The sequence below is a fragment of the Eriocheir sinensis genome, chromosome 51 (genome assembly GCF_024679095.1).
Source record: "Eriocheir sinensis breed Jianghai 21 chromosome 51, ASM2467909v1, whole genome shotgun sequence".
Classification (NCBI taxonomy): domain Eukaryota; kingdom Metazoa; phylum Arthropoda; class Malacostraca; order Decapoda; family Varunidae; genus Eriocheir; species Eriocheir sinensis.
Genome location: NC_066559.1, coordinates 2,297,306 through 2,307,239, shown reverse-complemented (window position 1 = coordinate 2,307,239; position 9,934 = coordinate 2,297,306). Strand labels below are relative to the sequence as shown.

At 45.2% G+C, this 9,934-nt stretch overlaps 1 long non-coding RNA gene across 1 annotated transcript in view; it reads right to left on the bottom strand.

Moving 5' to 3' along the window:
* Positions 1-9,852: 9,852 nt before the first annotated feature.
* The window catches only part of LOC126982439 (uncharacterized), a 13,189-nt gene continuing 13,107 nt past the window's right edge, over positions 9,853-9,934 (bottom strand). Inside the window, exon 3 of the long non-coding RNA XR_007735177.1 lies at positions 9,853-9,934. This exon is cut by the window's right edge and continues 498 nt beyond it. This is a non-coding gene — a long non-coding RNA (uncharacterized LOC126982439).

Here is a 9,934-nt window from a genome sequence, read left to right as displayed (position 1 = left end):
GAAGTGTTATCTAAGAGCCATTTTCTTAAACATTTCCATCCCCAGAGGCACACACATTTGACAAGAATTTCGCAGGAGTTGTGAGCATTTCCTTGGGAGGTTTCGTGACCCTGGTGATTTGATGAAGCTTCTGTACCATGAACGTGAAAATAAACAAAAAAACACTCTTGAGAACGCGATCAATCTCAATTTTCGGCCTTTGGAAAGACTTGATATAAGAGGCGGAAACGTGTGTGGATCTAACTTTTCGTCCCATCTCTTCCTTTTCATTTCGCTAATTGTTATTCCTTACTTAACCGCAAACTTATACTTTTATTTCACCCATTTACCTGCCTGTCCTTACCTTTGACGCTATTATTCCACTTCTAGTCGTATATCTTTCATCTCATTTCGCTGTCTCTCATTTCTTGCCCAGCTTTTAACATTTCTTACTTACATCTCACATATTTACCTGCCTTGTCTTACCTATGACCTCTCTTTACTGCTATCCCACTTCTCGTTCTATATCTCCCTTTTCATTTCGCTATCTCTCATTTCTTGCCCAGCTTTTAACATTTCTTACTTACATCTCACATATTTACCTGCCTTGCCTTACCTATGACCTCTCTTTACTGCTATCTCACTTCTCGTTCTATATCTCCCTTTTCATTTCGCTGTCTATCATTTCTTCCCCAACTGTTGATATTTCTACTTTCATTTCGCGTGTTTACCTGGCTTGCCTTTCCTCTCCTTCGTCGGTAAACAGCAAGACCCTTTCCCTTTCTTTACCTGTCTTGCCTTCCCTTCATTAGTCAACAGCGTGACCCTTTAACCCTCTTCCCGTACACTTTTACCCTTTCGTTAACCCTTCCCTTCCCTTCACTCCTTTTCTTTCCTCACCTGCCTCGTCCTCCCTCTCCTTTTCTCTTCCCTTTACTCCTCTTCTTTCCTCTTCCTTTTTTCGTCCCCTTTTTCTCTTTTCATTAACTTATTTTATTATTATTTTTACTTTTCTTTTCTTTTCGTCTCCTCTCCTTTCTCTAAGTTTTGCTCTCTTCAATTTTTCCTTCTTTTCTCTTTTTTTTTTTAACTCTTCGCTAATTTCTCGGACTTTCCTTTCTCTATCAAGTTCCTTTTCTTAGTCTTTTTCTCTTTCTCTTTTCCCCATTCTTTCCTTATCATCATTTCAGTCTTAATCTTACTTCTTTCAGTTTTCCTTCTTTTTTCTCATTTATTTCTCTCCACTAATTCCTCTGACTTTCTTCTCTCTCTCTCTCTCTCTCTCTCTCTCTCTCTCTCTCTCTCTCTCTCTCTCTCTCTCTCTCTCTCTCTCTCTCTCTCTCTCTCTCTCTCTCTCTCTCTCTCTCGTTCTTTCTTCCTTACAGTTTTTCTTTCTTTTTAATCATTTTTTTCTCCCCTTCACTAATTTCACTGACTTTCCATTCTCTCTCAAATTCCCCTTCGTCCTTTTTCTCTTTTTCTCTTTTCCTTTTAGTTTTCCTTCTTTTCCCATTTTCTTCTCATCGCTAATTCCCTCCGACTTTCCTCTCTCAATCAATTTCCCCTTACTCGTCTTTTCCTACTTTCTCTTCTTCCCGTTCTTTCATGCCTCGGCCTCGAGCACCGCGGGCAAGCACTTCTTTCGTTTGTCTCCGCATTGTTTCCCTTAGCGAGACTCTCAGAGCAAAGAGGCTCGTGTGTCAATATGTGCACTGGTCCGTGGCTATTTGCTGACCGTTTGTGTGTGTGAGGGGAGGACGAGGAGGAGGAAGGGACTGCCATTCGTGAGGGGAAAGAGTGAAGTAAAGGTATTGATGAAAAAGGAAGAGAGAGAGAAGGGGGGAGGGGATAATGCGATGTCTGCGATGAGAATGGACAGAAAAAAGAACGTGGGAGTAAGAGAAGGAGGGGAAATAAAAGGAAATGATGAAAGAGGAAGAGAGAAAGGGGGAAAATGCGGTGTTGAATAGTACGTGAGGGTAAGGAAACGAGGGAAGTAAATAAGAGTGAAGAAAAGAGGAAGGGAGAGGGAGCGAAAGTGATGTCTAAGTGATAATGAACAAAAAGAAGAACATGAGGATGGGTGAAGGAAGGGAAGTAAAGGAAAGTGAAGAGGGAGAATGATCATGGACAGAAAGAATATCGTAAGTAAAAGGAAATGAAGAAAAGAAGGAGCTAGAGAAAGGCAGAAAAAGCGGTGTTTATATGATGATAATGAACAGGAAGATGAACGTGAGAGTAAAAGAAGGAAAAAAAGGAAAAAGAAAGAAAGGGAAACGAACAGTGCAGTGTTTGATAATGAATAGAAGAACGTCAGGGCATCCTTTCTTCAATCTACATTCTTAACCACCGCTGTAAAAAAAAAAAAAAACACCAGAAGAAGCAGAAAAGGCAACAGTGCAGGTCTGAAGATGCGTGGAATTCGAGTGAGATGACTCCCGAGGTGATGAGATGAGATGCCTCCAGACCCATGACGGGGCGGAGTGTATGCGTGATGAATGGATGATGATGATGGTGGCGATGATGAAGCAGCGAAATGTGATGAGGGAAATGTTGGAAAGGAATTGTAGTTGGACTCGCTTTGTGACGAATTACAGAAATGATACTGAAGACGATGGTAATGGTGTAGACTGTAGAGGATGAAAGAATATGGTGAAGGAAATAAAAGAAAGGAATTGTCAGACTAGATTTATGAGGAATTAATGGGTTAATGATGATGAGAGCGGCGGTAATGGTGACCAGGATGAAGTAGAGGCTAAGAAGGGGAATTTGATAGAGAAAGGAAGGTCCGAGAAATTAGCGAAGAGGTAAAGAAAATGAGAGAAGAAGGAAAAATTGAAGGGAGTAGAACTTAGAGAAAGGAGAGGAGACGAAAAGAAAAGAAAAGAAAAAAATGTTAGTGGCAAATGGAAATAAGTTAATGAAAAGAGAAAAAGGGAGCGAAGGAAAAGATGGAGTGAAATGATGTCCGACTCGATCTGTGACGAATTATTGGGATGATTGACGATAACGTTGGACGAGAGAGATCAATTAGCAAGATGAATTAGAGAAAATGCTAAAAAAAAGAAAATTAATCGAAAGATGTTAATGATAATGAGAAAGAGATGGAAATGAAGCTCCTGATGTGTGTGTGTGTGTGTGTGTGTGTGTGTGTGTGTGTAGACAATTATGATGAGAGGGAATACTGAAACCCCTTTTGATGATGACACGAACGGAATAGTATCGAGAGAAGGCATTAAGGTCACGATGATGGTGATGATGATGATGATGATGATAAGTGAGGTAGTAGGGCGAGGATGAAAATGAGAAATATATGATGAAGGAAATGTAAGAAACGAACTTGGTGATAACACTGACGGAAGAATGTAAGGTAAGTCATTAACTCCTTGACTGCGAATTTCCTACGAGAAGACATCACCAAGCTACAGGAATGGAACAAAAAGTGGCTGTTACAATTCAATGAAGGATAACCAGCATACCAATACCACATGGGAAACACTCCACTATCCACCACAGAGGCAGAGAAAGACCTGGGACTATATGTTACCAGGCTACCAGTGAAGGCCAAATCCCTGACAATCGCAGCGGACAGGTTAATAAGGGTCTGATTATGGGGTTGATGATGACTGATTGATACTTGAAAGTGACGCTGATTGACTCAAAGGGCGTAAGGGACGAGTGTGGTGTAAGATCATTAAAGCTTCATTCTGTACATCTAGTCGGTCTAGCAAACTAATCCTCCCACACCAGAGATATTTGGGAGAAGGCTACTCATCTACTCATCTATCCCCTTTCTCCTATGCATGCGTCCTTCTGTACCCAATTCTGTCTCTTCCTTGTCTCAGGCTTCTCTCTATTCTCCCTCTTCCAGTTCTCCTCCTCCTCCTCTTCCCCGTACTTGTTCCCATACTCTCCTCGTTTCTTCTCTTCCTTATCCTCGTTCTCCCTACCTCCTCGGTCCCCGTTTCTTCTCTTCTTTCTTCGATCTCCCTCCCTGCTCGCGTCCGTACAGCCTCGCCCCCCCTCAGCCACCCGCCCTCTTAACTATGTGTGTTGTTTCGTTTCTTCTTTACATTAGTCCGTCTTACCAGCCAGGGTTTGCCAGGTTCGATGGGCTTAATATCAAGCCCATAGGACCCGGTTACATTAGGCTGGGATGAGGCTGCCCACTGCGTTGTGTTCATAGCGGGCATTCCCTTCTCGACACCACTAGGGTTGTTGTCATTGCCGCCGCTGTTGCTCTCCGGCCAGCCAGACTCCGAGGTGCGGTTGAGGGACCAGGTTATCTTCATTCTCCCTACCTCCTCGCCTCCGTTTCTTCTTTTCCCTCGCTTTGACCTCCTTGCCTCCCGCGTCCCCTATATACCGCCTCACCCCCCTCGACCACCCGCCCTCTCGGTCATGTGTGTTGCGGCTTCCTGATAACCGCATCGACACGCCCATAAATTGTAATGTGATCACGGCGAATAACTAACACGAAGGAGAAAGTGTTGCGACGAGAGAGACACGACTAAAGCAGGGAAGAAAGGAGAAAGGGAGAGAGAGAGAAAGGGAAGAATGAGGTAGAGGGCAATAAGAAAGGGAGGGAAGAGGGCGGGGAACGGGAATGCGTGAAGGAAGAAAAGATAGAAAAGGGAAATGAGGGAGGTAGGGAAGAAAGTAGAGGGAGGAGCAGAGGAATGAAACATGGAAACACGGAAAGGCAGGCAACAGAAAATGTATTGGCTCATTACGAGGATGCCCGGTGTGGTGATTTAATCTGCTCGACAGGAGTAGATGAAAGCACTTCGGCATTCAATTCACTCCTGACGCAACGAAATAAAGGTCGATTCGATTTTTAATGGAGTTGATGGTATTCGCACGTACTACTTTTGTGGGAAGATTGTTGTAATGGCGAATGACTCGGTTTGAGAAGTGTCGGGCCCCGGTCCATCACGACGAGGAGAGAGATGCTCACAACCAAGAGGTAGAAAATTCCCAGGCGCAGACGGCTCCTCACAGAACACCCAGAGGCAATGGCGCGCATCCAAAGGAACCTCTACACTCAGGAAAAAACACTGAAGACGACGGTGACGAGAGCGAGGTCGAACGCTGATCTAGAAAGAAGTAAATAATAACAATGAACACTGCGGAGAACAATGATGGAGAACAGTATTGGCTTTGCGACCGGATGTGTGATAGATAGGGAGCTGGCGCGAAGGCAAGAAGTGATGGGAGGAGGAACCCTCGTGTGTTCCCTATGGGTAGGTAGATAGGTCAAGCCTCGCAAGAGCTGTTCACGTGGTCATGTGTCGAGGGGCGTCGCCATGGCGTTTCAGTGACCCTAATGCCGTATAATAACACTATGGTGACGATTTTCGTAGTAGCCGCAGGCCCCTATAAAAGGAGCCCGACGACAGTGAGGAGGTCAGAAGCCACTCAGTTCAGAAGTGGTTCAGAAGCTAAACAAGAAACAGATTGTTGGCGATGGCCGCTCTTGAGCTCGTGGTAGTAGTGAGTAGAATTACGAGATCCTCCTAGGGAAAGCCGGTGTTAACAGACTTTGTATAATTCGTGATATCGTTCGTGGGAGAAGGTGAGAAGGGGAAGGAAAAAATGAGGAAGAATAAGGGTACAGTGGAAGAGGAGAAAGGAGGAATGAAAGAGAGGAAAAGAGGAATGGGGGAGAGGCGGAAAGAGGGCGGGGAAAAAGAATGAAAGAAAATAGCAATGAGGGACGGGAAGGAAAAATGAAGGACAGGAAAACAGAAATGAGGGAAGTGAACAGAAGAATGAAGGAGAATAGGATAACAGAACGAGGGAGGAGGAGGAAGGAATGAGGAAGAGGAAGAGAGACATGAGGAAGGAAAAAGGAGGAATAACGGAGGAGACGGGAGGAAGGAGGAAGCAAAAGGGAGGAAATGTGGAAATAAATGAAGGAATGAGGAAGAGAAAACTATAAAGAGGGAAGGGAAGGGAAGAATACTGATAGGAAGGGAGGAAGGAGGGAAGAGAAGGGAGGAATGAGGAAGAGGATGCAAGGATGAGGAATGGGTAGAACGTGCTTGTGTTACCTCCCCCAATCCTCTCTCTCTCTCTCTCTCTCTCTCTCTCTCTCTCTCTCTCTCTCTCTCTCTCTCTCTCTCTCTCTCTCTCTCTCTCTCTCTCTCTCTCTCTCTCTCTCTCTCTCTCTCTCTCTCTCTCTCTCTCTCTCTCTTTCTACTTTCTTGTTTCTTTCTTCTTTATTTCAAAATTTACTCTTAAACTTTCTCTCTTTCTCTCTCTCTCTCTCTCTCTCTCTCTCTCTCTCTCTCTCTCTCTCTCTCTCTCTCTCTCTCTCTCTCTCTCTCTCTCTCTCTCTCTCTCTCTCTCTCTCTCTCTCAATATTACGTTAGAGGTATTCAGTTTTCCTCCCTGTTACCGTTATCATCTCTTCTCCTCCCCTGCCTTCCCCTCCCCTCCCCTCCCCTTCCCTCGTCTCCCTTCCCCTCCCCTCCCCTCCTCTTGCAAGGTGAACCACTACTCCAGATCACACATGTACGTCACCTGTCAAGGCCAAGGTTACACACACACACACACACACACACACACACACACACACACACACACACACACACACAGGGATTTCCGTAGTGCAGTGGTTAGCGCAATCGCCTTACAATCGAAAGCTCCAGGATTCGATTCACGGGCAAAATAGAGATGGATGGGCAGTCTCCTTCAATGCGTGTCCCCTGTCCATCCGGCAGTGAATGGGTGCCGGAAGTCAATCGGGAATTGTCTCACGTCTACCCCGTGTGTGGAGGTAAGAGGGGTTTAGACGTACCCAGATATCCGTAACATCTGCTCTACTATCTCAGTCTGGGAGGGTACTGGCTGGTAATAGCGAGTCTTTTTTTTTCACAGCAAAGGATCCAGCACAAGGGCACAGAAAAAGGAAACAATAAAAAAGAAGCCCGCTACTCGCTGCTCCTGTAAAGAATACAAAGAGGTGGCCGAAAGAGCACTCAATTACGTGAGAAGAGGTCACGTGGTCAAATCATAGTCGTCAATCACTTTTCCACTCTCTCTCTCCGTTACACTAACAGTAAAGGTCTTTAGAGATGCTCCTTGCTACCGTTATTACCGTCCCCTTCCCCCTCCCCTTGCAAGGTGAACCACTACTCCAGATCACACATGTACGTCAGCTGTCAAGGGCAAGGTTACACACACACACACACACACACACACACACACACACACACACACACACACACACATACCGTGAGCGAGGTTAACTAGTGCTCATCTCAAGGGCAAGGCGAGGTGTGGCTGGGGAGGAGGAAGAGGAGGAAGAGGAGGAGGAGGAGGCAAAAAAGTGGGAGAGGAAGAAGAAGGGGAATGAAGAAGGAAAAAGAGGAGTAAAAGGAAAATAAGGAAAAAGAGAGTAAGGAGGAGATAGAAAAAAGAGGAAAGGTAGGAAGCAAAAAAAGTAGACGAGGAAGAAACAGAAGAACGAGAAAAGGGAAAAAGGAGGAAAATGAAAAGAAAAAGAAAAAAAGGGGAAAAGAGGAAGAGGAGGAGGAGGAAGAGGAGAAAAAAGCCCTTCATCCATTTATAAACCTTGATCATGTCTCCTCGCACCCTTCGCCTTTCTAGAGAATGCAAGCTGAACTGTTTGAGTCTTTCCTCGTATGGCAAGTTTCGTAACCCTTGAATCATCTTAGTCATCCTCCTCTGCACCGATTCTAACATTTTGATATCCATTCTATAGTAAGGTGACCAGAACTGAACCGCATAATCAAGATGAGGTCTAACTAATGCTAAATATAGCTTGAGGAAGACTTCGGCGCTTCTGTTGCTTACGCTCCTTGAAATAAAACCCAGTACCCTGTTTGCTCGATTTCTAGCTTGAATGCATTGTGCCCTTGGACGGAGATCAGAGCTCATTAAGACTCCTAAATCCCTCTCGCACCCAGACCTGCTTATGGGAGTGTCATTTAAGCAATAGTTATGAGAGGGGTTGTTCCTACCTACACTCAGAATACTACACTTCCCTACATTGAACTCCATCTGCCATTTATCTGCCCAGTCATACAATCTGTTTAGTTCATCCTGGAGCATACTAGCGTCCTGATCCGACTCAGTTGCTCTACCGATCTTGGTGTGTGTGTGTGTGTGTGTGTGTGTGTGTGTGTGTGTGTGTGTGTGTGTGTGTGTGTGTGTGTGTGTGTGTAACCTTGCCCTTGACAGGTGACGTACATGTGTGATCTGGAGTAGTGGTTCACCTTGCACGGGGAGGGGAGGAAGGGGAGGGGAGGAAGGGAGAGGAGGGAGGAGGGAGGGGAAGGGAGGGGAGGGGAGGGGAGGAGGGGAGAGGTGGAGGGGAAGGGTGTGGAGGGGAGGGGAGGAGGGAAGGGGAAGGGAGGAAAGAGGGGAAGGGGAGGAGAAGAAGGGGAAGGGGAGGGGAAGAAGAGAAGAGAAGAGAGAGAGAGAGAGAGAGAGAGAGAGAGAGAGAGAGAGAGAGAGAGAGAGAGAGAGAGAGAGAGAGAGAGAGAGAGAGAGAGACAGACAGACAGAGAGGCAAACAAACAGACAGACAGACATATAGGAACAGACAGCGGGAGAAAACCAAACACACAACAATAATAACCACACACTCTCTCCTTCGGCCACCTCTTTGGATTCTTTTTGGGAGCAGCGAGTAGCGGGCTTTTTTTTTATTATTGTTTACTTTTTTGTGCCCTTGAGCTATCTCCTTTGTTATATATATATAAAAAAAAAATCAAATATAACACATACCAGAAAGGGAAAAAATCAAATGCTGCCGAACGAAATCAATCGGTCAGCCTCAGAACTTGGAGCACACAAGAAGCGATCACCAGGCACTGAAAACGCCGCCTCATGCCTGTATAGCAGCGGCCGTGGGCGGAGGCGGCGAAGCAAGACGGGAAGGCAGTGAAAGGAGGAACACGGGGCACAGAGGGAAATTATAGATGGAAGTGGATGGTCAGATGGAAAGAAAACGAAGTAACAAAAAAGAAAATATACTGATGTAAGAAATGAAATAGAAGATGGTGGCTGGTCAAATGGATAGTAGAGGAAGTAGGCGAGAAATAATAGTGATAGAATAGCAAAAGGAACGATTGATGTAAGATATTAGAGCAAACAATGAACACTCGTAGATAAATAGATATGAGGGAAGGCAGTGAAGAGCGGTACACCTAGAAGGTATTGTATTATTTTGACACTAACATCGTCATGGGCAGACGGTTGAGAGAAACTGTTAGATGTTTCGAAAAAGCTCAAGAAAGAGAGCTATTGTTAGATGGAAGGAAGGGAAAGAGGGAGTAAGAAAGGGAAGAATCTGACAGGTGGCTTGACGGGGGGAAAAAAAAATATCGTTGGATGGATGAGCGGTAGGAGAAATAAAAAGTAAGGAAAGAGGGAGACTTGAAAATAAAAGATATATATATTCACAGTGGTGGTGGTTTAATAGGTAAATGGGGGATGAAAGGAATGATTACACGGCTGAGGGATCAGGCGGTGACTCGCGGAAAAGGAAGTCACGTGTTAGATTTCAATGCGCATGAGAAAGAAGGAAAAGCAGAAAAGACGAAAGGGGAAGGGCGCTGTGGGAAGTGAGAGGAAGATACTAACGGTTGCTGGGGGGCGGGGTGGGGGGGAGAGAGAGAGAGAGAGAGAGAGAGAGAGAGAGAGAGAGAGAGAGAGAGAGAGAGAGAGAGAGAGAGAGAGAGAGAGAGAGAGAGAGAGAGAGAGAGAGAGAGAGAGAGAGAGAGAGAGAGAGAGAGAGAGAGAGAGAGAAAACCTACACAAAGAAAGAAACTAAAGCGAAAAAGGAATATATATTTCTGCAAAACTTCTGACACCACAACCATCACCATCATCACCTCCAAACCTGCTTCTTCTCTTCCTCTTTCTTTTTCTACATCTTCGTTTTGATCTTTCTCCACCCTTCTTCTCGTGTTTTTCCTCTCCC